Below are 18,850 nucleotides of genomic sequence, written 5' to 3' on the forward strand. Positions count from 1 at the left end.
TAATAGTGTAGTATTAAATTAAACTGTTCTAAAATAGGACTCAATAGTGTGGAATATGCACACAATTGAGCTTTTGTTTGAGTAGTTTGACTCTTGTAACTGCCCTTTAAGGCACATATTTTTAGATTCAATTTAAATGTACCATTTTGGCTTTCACCATCAAGAATCTTAAAACTCTCTATAATAAGGCCTTTAGGAGTGTGGAAGAAAACAGGACTGACTAAAAAGATTTGTCTGCTGAGCTGTCTCAAGTCGCATCAAAGGTATTACACATAGAAATCAATAATACAAGTTTTTAAACCAGAAATGAAAAAAATATATTTTGATCTACTTGAATCCAATGAAGAAGAACTGAAGGGCAGTGGTGTTTCATGTGCTTTCATTTCACCAAATGAATATTCAGCAATGGGTAGTGGATATGCTGGACAGAGTATTGTTATTAGAACACAAAATACCAATTCAGGACCTTGGCTCTTGGAAACATTTAATGGTGTTTTTAATGGTGACCAACTTTTGTGTTTTTTACTGGCTGACATGTTGAACAGTGCTGTCAATAAATGTATGATAGCACTAGAGAAGCCTTAAAATAAATACTTGTGTCAGACTCACCATTTATTTTTAATGCATAAATAAACAGGAAAATGCATGTGTCATAATTTTTTCCCTTTGTATCACCAAGCTCTGATTAATATGCCTGAGGAGCAGTTATTCTGTTGGACCACAAAACAATTCATCTGCATATTTGAATATTCATATTACTGAGTAACTGAACAACATAGTTATCAGTATGGATTATGAAAAGTCATTTTTTGGCACATTTTTTTATTATGGGTTTATGAATATTATATGTTTATAAAGAAAATCTGTGCATTCATTCCTCAAGATCTACAGCAATAACAACAAATGAAACTATAAGGTAGAACATTTCAAATTGTGTATAATTGTTAGTTAGAAGGTCTATTCTAGCTTTGTCTAACATGTAGCTTGTTATGCAGCAGAGTTGTAAAACCTTTGGATGAAAGGTTGCTGTTTTCATCAAGAGCCAGCAGATGGTGCTCTGAGTCACTGTAGGTTTGTTAGAGCAGGTGTGTCTTTCCATCATTCATTCGTTCATTCATTCTATCTTTCTTCCTCTCTCTCTTTCTAGACAGACAGACAGACAGACAGACATAACCTTGTCATATTTCTGCTTGTGTTTTATAGTGATCTGGAACCCCTCTGTGATTAACAGAGGTGTCAATTCCAGGTTCAGAAAGTAAAAATCCTCACCAGGATTTTGCTCAAGCTTGCTAGATTTTCTAATTAGTGCAATCCAGGTAAAATTAGTGGAATCAACGCAATCCTGGAAGCCTGAGCAAAATCCTGGTGAGGACATTTACTTTCTGAACCTGGAATTGACACCGCTGAATAATTTTTTTAGTTTATGTAAACTAGTGAGCCATATAGTTTTCTGCCCCCCTTGCATAGCCCTGTCCAGAGCCCAGAGATATATCAGTCAAAACGTTTAAGGGTGTACTTGGGCAACTTGGACAACCCTGTATACTCCTCACATGCCACTATGGTGGTTCAAATTGGGTCTCCTACTAAATCTGTAAATTTCATCATTTGCTTTTAATAGACTAGATTACAAAGGCAACTCTGTGATGCTCAGTTCAATCATTGTACTAGGCAATTGACACAATTAAGAGTCCATTATGACCATCGCCCCATGAAGCAACCTTCTTGTATCCGTTTCACTGAAAACAATCCAAATGACATCGTAGCAAAAGAGGAGCGAGGCTCAAGTGCAGATTTATTGACAAAATGCATTTTAAATAGATATTCTCGTAGACTCGAACGAGGTATTGGTGTCAGCGGAAGTGCCCGCTACGTGTGGGTTTTAATAATTGAGGTAACACAGGGAATGGCTGAGAATGAATAGTGATCCTTCTGTAGAGTTACTGACATTATCACAGCATTGTTCTATTACCATACTTTAATCTGCCCCAGCGTAGGTAGGCCTGCTATTTGTGTCATTTATCCTTTTCTTTGAAACGCTTGTCTTTGAAACTTTCAAATTACTCTTAGTCTTTAATGATGCATGGCAATGTACTTGAACTCTGAGTTGGTTTCCTAGTTGAACTGTTTGCTTTTCGTGACCAGAGATTAAAACGACTAAAGGTAAAATATACTGGTAACTTTCATTAACCGTGAACTGCTCTTTCCCCATTAACTGTTAAGTAAATTTGAGAAATGCACCGGTGGCATCGTTTAACTGTCAGTTTTGTCACAAGTATCAAGGTAATTTCTTTATACTGTCAAATTTATTAGTGAGTCGCAAGATCTTGGCAAGACTGCAACAGGCCTACTTCATCCGCATTTCACATTGTAATAAGGGGACGGCGACAGCGCAATGATTTACATTATTATTCATCCACGGGAGAGAAAAAAATGCAAATCGGGATAATGGGTGTCAGTGGCTGAGCTGGTGCGAAGACGACTTTAACGGTGTGATTTATTTTTTACCGTCCGCTCTTTCGGCTCGCTGCATTGATCAGTACACCTGGCAGGCGCGCGAGCAAGCCGTCACTGCCGCTCTCAACCAAACCTGAAAAGAAACAGCGTCCGTCATCGAACGAGCGAGGCATGCTATCTATTATTGACAAACGGGAACGCGTCCAATTTGCACATAACTATTATTCCCAATGAGGCGTTAATGTCACAGAGGCATGGACGTAATTTTGATTTCAAAAGTGGGGGGGGACATGGATTCGTCGCTATTTAAATATTTGGTTTTAACCGTAAAAACTGGGGGGGACCAAAGCCGGCTTTTGAAAAAGTGTCCCCCCCGTCCCCCCCAAAATTACGTCCGTGCACAGAGGACTACACGGAAAGGTAGATCAGGAGACGAGAGACCCTGTTTCATAACGGTACGGAGCCCGGGAGGGGACATGGGTAAAAAATAAAAATTAAACGAGGGAACGTTTTACCATTCGAGCGCACGTTTTCTGTAATTCGTGCTCACGATTTATTAATTCGTGCGCACGTTTTGTTTTAATCGTGCGCACGTTTTCATTCATTCATTTGCAAACCCTACTGGCCTAAGCGCATACATTGCAGATACAAGGAGAGAGGCAGTAACAGCTGAAACTGTATATACTTTGATTGTTTAGATTTATGCCACAATGAACAGAGATACGTTTAGTAGGTCTTATTTGCTTATGCGTCATGAGGACATTGTAGCTTCCCTTGCACAGATTCAGTGCTCACAGAATCACAATCAGTAAACGGCATTTGAAGCGAATTCTAAGCCTTTTAATGAACATTTATGACGAATTTTAATGTTGCTTTGTGTTTCAGGTTTGAATAGGCTACTTTAAATGCTTGAAATTGTAACTACTTCGTTTCACAACAAATATTTGTCTAACTGAACAGTTCTCTTGTATTAGGTTAACAAATACGAGCCTCTTGTAATTCCAAGACGAAACATGAGAGACGTTCAGATTGGGCGTTTTGAAAATAAACAACCATTAAACAATGTGATTAAAAGCGAATTATTTCGAATAATTTCGAGTATATGTATAAATCTTTAACTTATTTAAGTTTATCGTGCTGGGAAATATTGAACTGGACCTTTAAAGTGACGTACAAGTGCTTTAATTCCACCTTGTAAAGGTGTATGAACCCTGCAAACATGACTTTGTTCATTGCGCTGAGGCGCGGCGCGCGAAGTTACAAAATTCGAGAGGTGCCGACCTCGTGAATCGACAGCGCGCTAGACCCTCGCGCACGGGCAAAGCCACAGCATAAGCAAATAAGACCTAATAAACGTATCTCTGTTCATTGTGGCATACATATAAACAATCAAAGTATATACAGTTTCAGGGAACTGTTACTGGCTCTCTCCTTGTACCTGCAATGTATGCGCTTAGGCCAGTAGGGTTTGCAAATGAATGAATGAAAACGTGCGCACAATTAAAACAAAACGTGCGCACGAATTGTTAATCGTGCGCACGAATTAATAAATCCTGAGCACGAATTACAGAAAACGTGCGCTCGAATGGTAAAACGTTCCCTCGTTTAATTTTTTTTTACCCATGTCCCCTCCCGGGCTCGGTAATACGGCTACCGTTTAAGCATAACATTAGGTTTACCTGATTTTCCCGTCAAGTAGTTCACGTCTGCCCCATGGCCATTTACAAGAGATTTTCACGATAGGCAACATTGCCTGTGCGTGAAAGAGATAGATTTACCTCGTGTGAAAGTCTTACCTATTTCCCGCAAAAACGTTTGAGTTTCACAACAAATTAAAAATCATAACAATGCAAGAAAAAAAGCTGTTTATCAAACTGATGATTATGAAAACCCAGCAAACAAACCTATGGGCCACCAATGCCATCATTTATAGTCCTCTGTACAGTACGAATTAATTTAATCTGATTCATCATTCTGGTTTGTGCTTTAGAGTGTCAGGAATGCCACCTGATCTTTCTTAATCAACCTCACCTGCCCCTCATTACCACGCCCCCTTCAGCCTTACTTAAGCACTTCACCAGCACATCTCAGTTGCAAAGTATTGCCGACTCATGCCGCGTACCAAGCCTTTCTATATCCTGTCTGCTCTCCTGTGTCCTGACCCTCGCTTACGTCCCCGACCTTGTCTCCTGCCTAATCCCTCTGTACCTCCTGACTTCTGCTCCCCCGGTATGACCCTGGACCGTCCTGACCACGCCAAGAAAACGCTGTTACTACTGATCCTAGTACTCGTGATTCACCTGCCTGTGTTTGTACCAGCGTCTCATTTCAATAAAAGCGGTGTTCTTCCGCATTTGGATCCCTCTCTGCCTGTTCAATACGTTACATAGAGATACTCAGATGTTCATTTCCTGGCCATTTTTATACGGTATCCGATGTGGAAACAAAAAAGAAAAAGAGACAGAGGAAAAAAATGAAAAAGGTGCATCATTAAAGATGGAAGAACAGACACACTGGCTGCTCAGCTTGAAAAGAGCTCTGGCAGGAGGTGGGGAACCGATCATAATCAGCTGCACTGGACTGCCTGCAAAGTGTTTAGCACACAGATGAGTAAGAGATTTAAATAGTATTGTATGTATGTATCTCTTGCCATATGTCTCATATATATATATATATATATATATATACACACTACCGTTCAAAAGTTTGGGGTCACTTAGAAATGTTCTTATTTTTGAAAGAAAAGCAGTTTTTTTTTCAATTTAGCTAATATTAAATGCATCACAAATACACTCTATACATTATTAATGTGGTAAATGACTATTCTAGCTGTAAACATCTGGTTTTTAATGCAATATCTACATAGATGTATGGAGACCCATTTCCAACAACCATCACTCCAGTGTTCTAATGGTACATTGTGTTTGCTAACTGTGTAAGGAGGCTATTGGATATTTAGAAAACCTTTGAAAACCCTTGTGCAAGTAGGTTAGCACAGCTGAAAACAGTTTTGCTGATTAGAGAAGCTATAAAACTGACCTTCCTTTGAGCTAGTTGAGAATTTGGAGCATTACAATTGTTTGTAATGGTATGATTAAACTCACAAAATGGCCAGAAAAAAACAACTTTCAATTGAAACTCGGCAGTCTATTCTTGTTCTGAGAAATGAAGTCTATTCCATGCGAGACATTGCCAAGAAACTGAAGATTTCCTACAATGGTGTGTACTACTCCCTTCAGAGGAGAGCACAGACAGGCTCTAACCAGAGTAGAAGGAGAAGTGGAAGGCCCCGCTGCACAACTGAGCAAGAAGACAAGTACATTAGAGTCTCCAGTTTGAGAAATCGACGCCTCACAGGTCCTCAACTGGCAGCTTCATTAAATAGTACCCGCAAAACGCCAGTGTCAACGTCTACAGTGAAGAGGCGACTCCGGGATGCTGGCCTTCAGGGCAGAGTGGCAAAGAAAAAGCCATATCTGGCTAATAAAAGAAAAAGATTAATATGGGCAAAAGAACACAGACATTGGACAGAGGAAGATTGGAAAAAAGTGTTATGGACAGATGAATCAAAGTTTGAGGTGTTTGGATCACACAGACAAACATTTGTGAGACGCAGAACAACTGAAAAGATGCTGGAAGAGTGCCTGACACCATCTGTCAAACATGGTGGAGGTAATGTGATGGTCTGGGGTTGCTTTGGTGCTGGTAAAGTGGGAGATTTGAACAAGGTAAAAGGGATTTTGAATAAGGAAGGCTATCACTCCATTTTGCAACACCATGCCATACCCTGTGGACAGCGCTTGATTGGAGCCAATTTCATCTTGCAACAGGACAATGACCCAAAGCACACCTCCAAATTATCCACAAACTATTTAGAGAAAAAGCAGGCAGCTGGTGTTTTATCAGTAATGGAGTGGCCAGCGCAGTCACCAGATCTCAACCCCATTGAGCTGTTGTGGGAGCAGCTTGACCGTATGGTACGAAAAAAGTGCCCATTAACCCAATCAAACTTGTGGGAGCGGCTTCTGGAAGCATGGGGTGAAATTTCTCCAGATTACCTCAGCAAATTAACAGCTAGAATGCCAAAGGTCTGCAATGCTGTAATTGCTGCTAAGGGAGCATTCTTTGACGAAAGCAAAGTTTAAAGTAGAAAATTATTTCTTGTCAATGTCTGGACTATATTTTTATTCATTTTGCAACTCATTTGATAAATAAAAGTATGAGATTTCAGGGAAAACACAAAATTGTCTAGGTGACCCCAAACTTTTGAACGGTAGTGTATATATCATGACATCATTAATTTAACCAAAGGTCCCCATGTGTATTTCAGAACAGTATGTAAACAGTATTGTATTTGTGGTAAATGTCCTCATCAGAGGACTGCCCAACTGACCTTGTAATTCTCAGAAAATGCAATTTACTCTAGCCCTGTGCTGTTCAAGCATGTTTAGACAGGACCTCTTCTACTGCTTATACCCCATGGTTTTGTGCTGTTGCACGACTGCAATCAATCACTTTAAATGTCCATGGAAACTGCACTATAAAAAGCTCAATGTTTGGGATCAGGATGGAGCTGTTCCAGGCTGGAGATGACATTTTTTTCACTGAAGTATTTCAGAACAATACATGGAGGCACATTTCACATGACATTATTCTAGTATTTCTCTAATCCTCTAATCCTCTTATCTAAGACCCACATCATTTTTCATGTAATATAATAAACACTTACTTTTGTATATATGGTAAGGTCAAGGAAGACACAGGCTTTTCTTTTCTGTAACAGCATCTTTATAACTGTGTGAAATACTAACCATTAAGACATTACTTAATTCTGTGTGAGAGTAAATGCCAACCTAAATATGTTACTTTGACTGCCATTAAAGCAACATCCACTATGATGGTTTTAATTGTTTACAAGTAAAATCTTCTGACTAGTCCAGGACACGCAGTAACAAATGCTTGGGTATTAGAGTATGGAGGTGATGGTACACATACTGTATGCTCAGAACATATACTTAACATTTGCTGAAGATAAATACCAAATATAGTATACCATAACATCTCTAAGGAAGGTTTGTTTAGTAATTCAAGGGGTCCTGACTGCTGTCCAGAGTGCTGAAACTGCATTGTATAGAACTTCAGCACCTGTGTTTTGAAGAGCACCACGACACTTAGCAGCTGGGGGAAGGTTAGGAGCAAGAAGCAACTGCAGTCACATTCTACTCAATAGTAGACTATAAGAGGACCATGCTGATGACACCAAGTTGAACGGAAAGCATGACAAACATTCATATTTCCCTTCTCTCAGATTTGGCCTCCCTCAGAGATGGATTGGAGGATTGGAGCCAGCTGACCATAGCAGGGGGAGACTTCCAGCCTGGCTTGGTGTGAAACAGCAGTCTTGCTGCCAGAGAGTTTGATGAAAAACCCAATAGTGTATGTGGAAGGATTAATTTCTGGTACGTTTGGTAGTTACTCACAGGAGGCACGAGAAGACATCAGCGATAATTTAGGCATTATTGGATTTATGTTACACTGTTACAATGTTACATTTCATGCCTGCAGGAGGAGACACCATATAACAGTAGATGGAGGAAAGAAACTGATTTCCAAGATTGTTAAAAAACGACCTCTGTGTGTTCGACTAGAAAAGAAGCAGTTGTTTTGCTTTATGGCTGAATTTAATAAGGGCTCTTCTGTGCAGACTTATCATCTTTACAACTGCCTTGACTTATAGTCAAGCTCAAAAGTAAAGGATGACATCATGTTGCAGAGGAAACTTTGTTGCATGGTATCTACTCCTCCAAGATAAATGATTTTAGAGAAGACATTAAGGTCCTTAAGCTTGAAGTTAAGGTTTGGTAATCGTCTTTTGTTTGCTCCAGATAGACTTTCAGCCTGCTAGAAATGATAACATTCACACACACGCACACACAAATGCATGGTAGGACAGACCCATAGGAGAAGCAGCAGACAGATGTTATTTGGCATTCCGGGCAAGGCCAAAGAATCATGCTTAACATTTAATGCTGTTAAGTGTTAAGATACTGAGCTCTACATCACTTTGGGTTGGATTCTGCCAAAACGCAACTGCCCTACAAGCTGCCCCCCCCACAGAGACATTGTAAGATTTTTATGCAAAGATTTCTATTCATCTGTTCAAATATCATACTTAAAGTGGGGACGTTGTGTTGAAACATCAAAAGTAGGCTGATGTGATAAAAACATGGTAACAACAAGTCCTATGGTTTTTGCTGTTTGAAATAATGATAAAAGCATTACTATGAACTGTTTGCAATCAGCAATGTAAAAATATCGGGACAGATAGGACTTTATAAAAACATTTTAGTTTTCCATATTACATTACTATCAACTCTTCATTTTTAGGTGTAACAATATACTCTAGTAGATTGTGGATCAGATTGTGTGTAGGCTATTAGATTGTATTGCATTAGATTGTAAATTTGAGTTCACTTCAGACCTCAGTTGCTATCTGAAATGATGTTTCAATCCAGTTCATTTAAAAAGGCACACTTGAACTGCACTGGGGTTCTGCTCACAAAATCCATTGAGAGGGAGAGAGGGAGGAAAAGCAAGAGTGGGTGTGGGTGAAAACAATTCCTTTACACTGACTGTTGTTCAGGTCTTAACCTGAGGGTAGATTTGATCCAGGGTAGTAGCAAACATACATAAAATACCAATGATTGATTTTACTTGTGTTTTACCTGCCTGTTACAGATGTTCTCTATCAGAAGAGATATCTGGTAGTAAGAAAACAACACCATATAGTGAATTGGTGATTGAAAATGAGAAATAAGAACTCAATCCTAGTAATGTGCTGTATATAAGAAAATGGTTATAAGAAAAGCGGCTATCTAATCAGCAAAATTGAATTACGTATTTAAAATGACTAAAGATGTGTGTGTATATGTGTAAATATTAGTTTAAACTTCCACAGCTCCATGTTCTGATTCTATGCTCGAGAGTCTGAGTAATAGATTATTGTGCTCTTTCATCCTCTCTGCTGGAAGAGAATGTTTCATTTCAGCATGTTTTCAACAGCAAGGCAAGATTGCTGTGCGTTTTTAATACTGTTGGCTCTCAAATCCTCCCCCTCAATATAGAAGTAGTGATTATATGACAATATATATCACTGATTTCAAGCCTAACAGGAAAACTGAGTACAAGTCATCATTCTGTGTATGTGTGTGTGTTTCCAACCAATGGTGTTATTTGTATGTTTTGGCCTGAACCTTGCAGAGTACAAATCATATCTGTGTGCTCATGCATGTTCTTCTTATCTTTCACACTCCATCTTCTACCTGGGCTTTCTGCCTGCATATATATATATATATATATATATATATATATATATATATATATATATATATATGCTGAGCTCAGCTTTTCAAAACATCATTCCTAAAATAGGTATCACCCATATTTCATATGAGAATGTAATGTACAATAAAATGATAATATATGGTGGAAGTATACCCCTACCCTTTAGAGATGCTAGCCAACAGTTTCTGGGAATTTCAGTTCATTATTAAACACTACACAAAGTACTTTTTACTGAACATAAAAGGGAAAAAGCAATGAGATTTGCCTACTAAGATAATAAGATTGTGATGGGCGAGGGAGTGCAAAAAAAGAAAGAAGTGATCATGCCAGTCTCAGGGAAGAGGTAGGATTTAATGAATAAAGAGCACCAATGCAAAGCCCCTGACATAGTCCATATTAAACATACTGCCATGCGGCTAACAGCGGCAGCACACAAATACTGATTACTCCTTTTAAAATTAACTTAATTACGTTACATATTACTTGATTTTAAAAGTAACTACGTTAGATTACAAGTTACTTTAGTAGTTACATTCAGCAGCAACATTAGTTTTTCCAATGCTCACTTTATTGGAAGTGCATTTTTAACAGTAACAATGTATCTCCTAGGGTTAGCCCTAACCCTGACATTTAAATAATATATCTCCTGACATTACGTTTGTGTTGCTGCACGGTATTATTTGTAAATATATTTGTAAACGTAATACAAGGGAAGGGAACTATTCAGTCAGACAGCTATTTGTTGTGAAACGAAATACCATTATAATTTCAAGCATTTCAAGTAGCCTACTTTAGCCTAAATTCTAGCACTTTTCAAACCTGGAACACAATGCAACATTAAAATTTGTCAGGTAAATGTTCCTTCCCCTGTTTTTCAGGGGTATTTCTTTACATTACCACATATCGTTACGGAGAACACTGCACAGAATGACGTGAATGCGCTCGCGCTCTCACAGGTTCACGCACACCGTGCAGAGTCGAGCGCTATGGTCAGACACAAAAGTAGAACTGTATAAGAATAAAGAAAAAAAAATTTTTTTACTAAGGAAAATAAAAATAGTAATGCACAGTTACTTGGATAAGTAACTTTAATCTGATTACTGGACCGGAAATAGTAACGCGTTATATTACTCGTTACTGAAAAAAGTGGTAAGATTAGAGTAACGCGTTACTAAGTAACGTTACTGACGTCACTGCCTGCCACAGACCAACTATCTGCTAGCGCAAGTTCCTAAACTCGGCTAAATGCGCTACATTTTTTATTTATCTATGGCTGGTGTTGTTTTGTTTGCCTGTTCGGAGTTTGGCATGTTTAGCTTAGACCCTTTCACCACTGACAGTAATAGCTTTAGCATTTTAGTTACTTACTTCTCTAATGGCGAAAGTGAAAATTTTAGAGTGTCATGTCCACTAATTTTTAAGGGATAGAGAGCAAGAGTCAGTAGTTAGTTAGTTAGTTAGTTAGTTGGCTAGTTAGTCGGCAGAGTAGTATTAGTAGCTGCTGACAGAGTTACGACCAGGCCACAGACAAACAGGCTAAGCCGAGGCATCACCTAGTTCCAACAAAATTGATACTGTCTGTGCCTCGGGTTAAATTCTATTAAAGGAAAATTAAAATAGTCCATCCTATGATTTAAACTAATATTCAAATCTTGCATCCGATTATTAGTATTATAATATGACCAATGTGAAAATCGGATTCCTCAATATTTGATTGCTCAATTCTAAAGCAGCTATTGTAAAAAAGATTATAAGTGACCAGAAAATTGATGTTCTGTGTCTCACAAAAACTTGGATTTGATCTGGTGAATATTTAACTCTAAACGAAGCCAACCTTGTGGGATACAGTTATGTACTGTATATAAACCAAGATTGTCAGGCAGAGGAGGAGGAATATGCATAATCTACTGAAATTCTTTACAAATTCATCAGTAACACTTTGATATCTTTAATTCTTTTGAGATGCTGTTAATATACTTAATCTGGCTACAAATAAGAACACCTTCTCACTTTTTAATGTGTACAGACCAGAGATGCTCACAAGTCATTTTTTGCAAGTCCAAGTCAAGTCTCAAGTCTTTGACCTCAAGTCTAAGTCAAGTCTCAAGTCTTTGTTCTCAAGTCCAAGTCAAGTCCCAAATATTTGAGTGACACTGTAGTCGCAAATCACTGTATAGTTGTAATGGTCTGTTATGGCACTTCTGATGTATAATAGCTTAAACTGGTAAATGAAGAAATACAATTTTTAAAAGTGTGCACGCACACACAAATGTTTTCCAGATAAATTTTGTATTAGAAAATGTTACGTCAGCGGGAAGTAAAAAGCATACAGACAGGCGAAGAAAATGTTGTCAAATGAAACACAAAAGAACATTACAAATAAAAGATTGTTCACGAGTCTCGAATCACGAGTCCAAGTCGAGTTGCAAGTCTTTTGAATGCAAGTCTAAGTCGAGTCTGAAGTCACTGTATATGCGACTTAAGTGCGACTCGAGTCCGAGTCCCAAACTCGAGTCCCCATCTCTGGTACAGACCACCAGGGCCCTACTCAGACTTTATAATAATGGTAGGAGACTTTAACATACTGTGGTGAGTTGTATGATGGCTGATGGTTGATGAGGCTATACCTGTGGGCAATTCATATATATAGTAGCTCCACTCAAATATAAAAAGGCCAGATTTAAATAGTTCATCGACAAAACTCGAAGCTGAAAGTATTCCACTGTGTCAGGAAGGATAGCCTTATTGACTACAAAAGAGCACTCACTAAAGCACACTCAGCATACATGCTTAACATTGATTGAGAATAATAAAACCAATCCTAGATTTCTTTTTAGTACTATTTCTAAACTTACAAAAAATCAAGCAGGCGCTGAACCTCAGATTCCAGGAAACCTAACTAGTAATGTCTTTATGGATTTCTTTGATAATAAAATAGAGAATATTAGACAAAATATAAAACCTTTTATTGGTAATCCATCTGGTCTGTCCTCTGATTTTGGTTGATACTAATCAAAATTTCACATCAGCTTGATGCAAATCTTGCAACACTTGAAGCTTTTCATCCACTCCCACAACCAGAATTGGAGATTTCAATAATTTCATTAATAAATTGTACTACTTGCACATTAGACCTAATTCCCTCAAAATTACTCAAATAGGTTTTACCAGTTGTGACTGAACCTCTTCTAATGGTAGTAAACTCATCCATTACAATAGGTCATCTGCCCAAATCCTGTAAAGTAGCGGTCATTAAACCTCTGAACAAGAAACCAAATATTGATCCAATATCTAGATATAGACCCATTTCAAACCTATCATTTATATCCAAGATCATAGAAAAAGCTGTGGCCCAACAATTCTGCTTATAACTGAATAGGAATCACATACAGGAGGCCCTTGGGTTACGTCAGTCTCGAGTTACGATGTTTCGTGGTTACGACACATCTCCCATTTACTGTATAAAGCCTTGTTTCGACTCACAGTAAGTGGTTTTGCATCTTAAATGCATCGTTTATAATTCCTGCTTCATTTCATTTCATACTCGACTCTAACCTATCATTTGACAAATACATATAATACTACTAGGATAGCTTTTCTACAGCTCCGTAACATTGCCAAGCTAAGAAATGCATTATCTTAGTATGATGCAGAACAATTAGTACATGCCTTTATCTCCAGATTCTTATTCTTCTTTCGGCAATTCCCGTTTTATGGGTCGCCACAGCGGATCAAACTCCATCTGGCTCTGTCCTGAGTGTCCTCCACTGACACACCAGCCACTCTCATATCCTCTACCACTGCATCCATAAACCTCCTCATAGGTCTACCTCTCCTCCTCTTGCCTGGAAGTTCCATCCTCTAGACTAGGCCTGTGTTGAAAAAATCGATTTTCCAATTCAGAATCGAATCGCATAAGATGATCTGATAATCGATTCGTACGTCCAAAGATCGATTTTTTAGTGAACTTTTACCCCCGCCTCGTAACTCAATTCACGCAGGCTTGCTCGGTCTAACTAACTGTAAAACAACATGGCGTCGGTCAGTGCCGGTAACGACGATAGTCAACTCGGAAATCTAAAAACAGAAAGACAGTTTATCCAGTGTCAGTGACTATTTACAGTTAGTCCATGTCACTGACAGTTTACCCAGTGTTTTTACAGTTTAAAAAAGTTTAAAATGTTCTTGTAACGTTGGGCGCAAGGCGATGGACGAGACAGAATCCTTTGCACTTTCCAAATCGTTACGTTTATTACATTTACCAAAGCACAGACAGCGCACATAAAACACGTTTACAACGAACATGTGTGACTCAAACAACGACGAGCACAGGACGCTGCGCGAACACACAAACCCCACGTGACGAGACGAGCCACAGGTGAGACGGATTATCACAAGACGCACCCGCACCCACGGAGATCCACAGACGCAGACAACGTTAACACACGCCCAAAAGGGAGGGGTCGGGGACCGTAACATGATAGTTCTGTTCTTATATTCGCACTTTAAAGAAAAATACACATTTACATTTTATACTTTCAGTTTATTAAGTGTGAGCACTTTTAAAATAAAAATGCATTTGGTAGCAACAGCTTTTGGGTGAATTCTTAATTATTTCAATCATAATAATAATGCACTGGTTACTGTGCGTTCACAACGAAAGCGACGAGAGCGACACGGCGACCGGAAGTCATTCATTTTCAATGAGAGTGAGCGACACCCAGCGACGCGAAGTGAGCGATTCGAGCGACGCGAACAAGTTGAGCTTGGCCCAACTTTATGCAAATGAGCAGTGACGCGCGGCGGCGACTACCAATCAGAAAGTATGTTTGCACTCGGCGACGGCGACGACGGAGTCGGCGACGGAGAGCGATTTTATCGCTTTTGGTGTGAACGCACAGTTAGTGTCCCAGTAGGAGTCCACTGTTGCAGATATAGACACCTCAAAGATGCCCTCTGTTTATTGTCCTGGATTACCTTTCTTGAAGGTAGATTTAGGATGACCCTTTTCACCAGTCTTCCAGCCATCAGTAACTACCAACTACCAGTAACTATTTGCTGATTAATATCGATATAATACTAGTTTTAACATGTTGCTTCTGTACATAGTCAGGAAACAGCTCAAATACATTTTTAATAACACTAAACCCTGAATTGGATCGAATCGGATCGAATCGATTAAATCGGATTAAATCGAAATAAATCGATTCTTAATCTTCAGAATCGGAATCGGATCGAATTTGAATCGATACCCAGCCCTACTCTAGACCCTCCTACCAATATACCTCTCCTCCCTCCTCTGTACATGTCCAAACCATCTCAATCTTGCTTCTCTAACTTTATCTCCAAAACATGCTACATGTGCTGATCCTCTAAAAAACTAATTTCTGACCCTATCCTTCCTCATCACTCCAAATGAGAATCTCAACATCTTCATCTCAGACACCTCCAGCTTCTATATGCCTTTCTATATGCCTTCTATATGCCTTTATCTGTCAGGATGCTCAAATAGAAATCTAAGTAAACTTCAAGTAGATCAAAATGCCGCATCCAGAGTTCTGACTAGAACTAGAAAATTTGATCATATCAGCCCAGTCTTATCAGCCCTGCATTGGCTCCAAGTTAAATTCCCTATTGATTTAAAAATTCTTCTATTACCCTGTAAAGCACTGCACAGGTGCACATTAATTTGCTAATGTGCCCCCTTAGATAAAGGTTACAGATCCAGGAGTTCATGGGCATTGGGTTTTATGGTAAACTGAGGCACTGGTGCTGACATCCCATCACTGCACATGATCCCTCAAGTTTGTTGACACTGTAGTGAATGGATGCCAATGTCTCAGGATGTCTCAGAAATACTGAGATGAGGAGAGATGAGCCTTTGCTGCTATCCATCCTGGGCCTGCCACATCCTGCCTAACCAGCTATAGATGAAGGATCAACCGACTGCCCTGGCCCCTCTCACCACCCCAAATTTTCCACTGCTACAGATGTATCTCCACGGCCCTGGACTACTATTACTGACCAATCTAGGACTCTTAAGAATAGGAATCCCCCCCCCCCCCCCCCCGAGTCTTGTTCCCCTTCAAGGTTTCTTCCTCATGCCCTTAGAGAGTTTTTCCTTGCCACTGTCGCCCTTGGCATGCTCACACTAGGGACTGGGACTCGGACACTTGTAAAGCTGCTTTGTTACATCAACTGTTAAAACGCGCTATATAAATACATTTTCAGACGATTGAAAATCAGGGGGCTCCTGCTTACTTAGCGGTTCCCTCAAGGTCTGGGGAGAAACACCTGCACTTGACACAAATGCACATTATTCATACAAGAGCCACTTTACTTGGTCAGGGACCCCACTAGCCCCCCTCAAAATTTATTTACAGGAGAGCCCCACTGTAGGGATTTAAAATTTCAATAGACGAACATGCCAGGGGGGGGGGGGAGGAGGCTTGGTCTGGCACAGTTTTTGTGTCAAAGTTCGCGATGGAAAGTGAGAGTCATCCTCTGACAGTCTCTATGTGTTGGAAGGAGCAGGTAACCAAGACGACGACCTTCAGGGAGACTTTTGGTGGGCATTGGTGGCTGTAAATAGTGGGCAAATGGTGGGTTTCCAATAACAATTCTCATTAGAGATGTTTTGTGTGACTTTTTCAGAATGATTATGGTTGAGTTTATTTTTAATTACTAACATGGATATATCTGTTAGTGACCGTCCATCTCATTCTGTCAATGGGCTTAACTATGATCTGTAAAACACTGATGATAGCTATGACTATGAAGTGCAGTCAAGGAGTGACTGATGGATGTTTGGGTCTTAAACAGGATCTAGTGCTCTGTGTTCTCAGCTCCTGTGACTTGTGGTGTGGCCTGGCACAGTCTCCTGCCCCTTGGCAACCTGGGAAAGGAAAGGCAAAATTAACCTTGTCATTGTATGGCTGCTTTTGACTAGTAAGCAAAATCATCTGGTTATTATTAATATTTTACTAATATTTAACCCAAAATTCATTTCAAAAAAGCATTTAACCCTGAAATGAGTCATTATACTGTAACATTTTAGATATATCTATGTATACAGTGGATGTATACAGCTGTCACTTTGATGTCATGTGGATGTCAGTTTGTTTCTACAATAATTCCTTAGTTTTGTGATGGCACTGAAAAACAGACACCTTACAGTGAAAAGCTTTCAATTCTGTACATACACGGTGAAATTATGCATGGCTGACAAAAAAAACCTTTGCAGACATTTATAGAAGCTAAGAATGTTTGTTTAGTTTGAACATAAAATGTTGCTGAATTATGCTGTGATGGGACTACAGGGCTGGTTCTCTGGGTTTTATGTAAACAAGCTATTATGTGTAACCAGTGGATTTCTAGTCCAAAGGGGGCAGTAGTGAGTTGTACTCTTTAATATACAGATAATAGAAGAAAAGGAATTATGGGTAAACTGAAGAAAGGCATTTCAAGATCCATGTTCATATTCATATTTCAAGTAAACTGTCCCAGTGTATTGCAACCCATGTGACTTGCACACAACAACTGCAGTCACAGGGCTCAAGGTGCAGGAGATTTTACAACAGTGCTCCAGTGAACAATAGGCAGTGTCAGGGTGGAGCCCGAAGAGCAGCAGACAAACCAGGCATGGCAAAACTGGAGAGGTTCTGTGATGGGGGCCACATCATTTAACCATGATTCTGAGAGAAAACTGATAAATCAGCATATTCCTTATAATCACCATATGTGTGGGGCCAGTGGCTTTCTGCCAGTGGAGTCAAATTGAGCAGATTGGGTCATGCCACGTGTTATGCCTTCCCAGATGTCAGTAGAACACTATTTATTTCTATTTATGCGTTTGCATGCAGTTCCAGAGTTAGCTGAGAGATTATTTGTGCTTGGTGTTTATTAGGGATGGAGCTTAACCTTTTTGTATATTACTGCAATAAGACTATGTCTAGGTAATTGTAAACTGCTTTAGTTAATGCTGGTTGCTTTGAAGGGATACTGAATGCCATTTACAACTCAATGTAAAAAAAACAACAACAAAAAAACAGTCTGTATAGAAACAATAAGGTAGTTATTTTGTGACCAAGGTCCAGTACGTGGAGCCACAGCCAGAGACTGCATTGCACAGGAACACAGAGGCAGGCACCATTACAGCAAATGCAGACACGAACATTTGTTGGGAATAAAATTAATGGGAAGTGCAGGGATAAATAGAGATTTTCCCTTTACACTTCAAGCAAATCATACCAGCAAGATCATCAATGTAGCAGTGTCAAATAGACAATATAAACCCACTTGCACCAGAATATATTGATTTTTTAAGGTAGTTAGCATAATGATGAAAACCCTCAATCAAGATGGTACTTAAACGGTCTAGAAAAATGGCCTGTGTGAAATTCACGTTGTTAGAACGGTGTAGGTGTAAACAGTGTAGATACATCGGTCTCCAACTTACACTTTATGTGTTAACACGAGTGATCATACTGTGTGTGTTAATATTTTATTTATACAGTATAAATGAGTATACAAAGTCTATAAATAATTCATACATTTCCGCAGCTGGCCGTTGTCCATAAATTCCTGTACATGCCGGGTTAAAAAGCTCTCTAAAATATTTAGCTTATGTTGGGGTTCATGCAGTAAGCAATGGAGGATTTTATAGAATAAAAGATGAGGGGCTCTCTTAGCACGGGCCATTAGTGACGCTTCGGCAAGCTAAAAGTCAATACCACACCAGGCGTGGACCTCAGTCCTGAGGCAAGAGGCTAGATCACAATAGTATTCCCTTACAGGCATGTGGCGTCATGGAAGACGATGCTATCAGAATTTTGTTGAAGGTGGATGTGAAATTATATGACTATTTTTGTTTTTACCTATGCAAGGTTATAAAATGATACCAAAACACAATACGTCTTATTAATTCCGTCAAGAGAGAAACGATAAAAAAATAAATTATATCAAATAACATATATATGTACACATATATTCAGTTTTCATCATGTTTCACAAAATTAGCTGCATAAGTTACCAATAAAAAGGCTCCCGTGTT

General features: G+C 39.2%; 1 long non-coding RNA gene across 1 annotated transcript; it reads right to left on the minus strand.

Annotated features, from left to right (window-relative positions):
* Positions 1-955: 955 nt before the first annotated feature.
* LOC143511589 (uncharacterized) lies at positions 956-4,328 on the minus strand. Its single transcript, XR_013130178.1, has 3 exons — positions 4,251-4,328; positions 2,506-2,587; positions 956-1,143 (listed from the first exon to the last, which is right to left on the minus strand). It is a non-coding gene; the product is annotated as an uncharacterized LOC143511589 (long non-coding RNA).
* Between the last annotated feature and the right edge of the window lie 14,522 nt (positions 4,329-18,850).

This window comes from Brachyhypopomus gauderio, chromosome 4 (assembly GCF_052324685.1).
Source record: "Brachyhypopomus gauderio isolate BG-103 chromosome 4, BGAUD_0.2, whole genome shotgun sequence".
Classification (NCBI taxonomy): domain Eukaryota; kingdom Metazoa; phylum Chordata; class Actinopteri; order Gymnotiformes; family Hypopomidae; genus Brachyhypopomus; species Brachyhypopomus gauderio.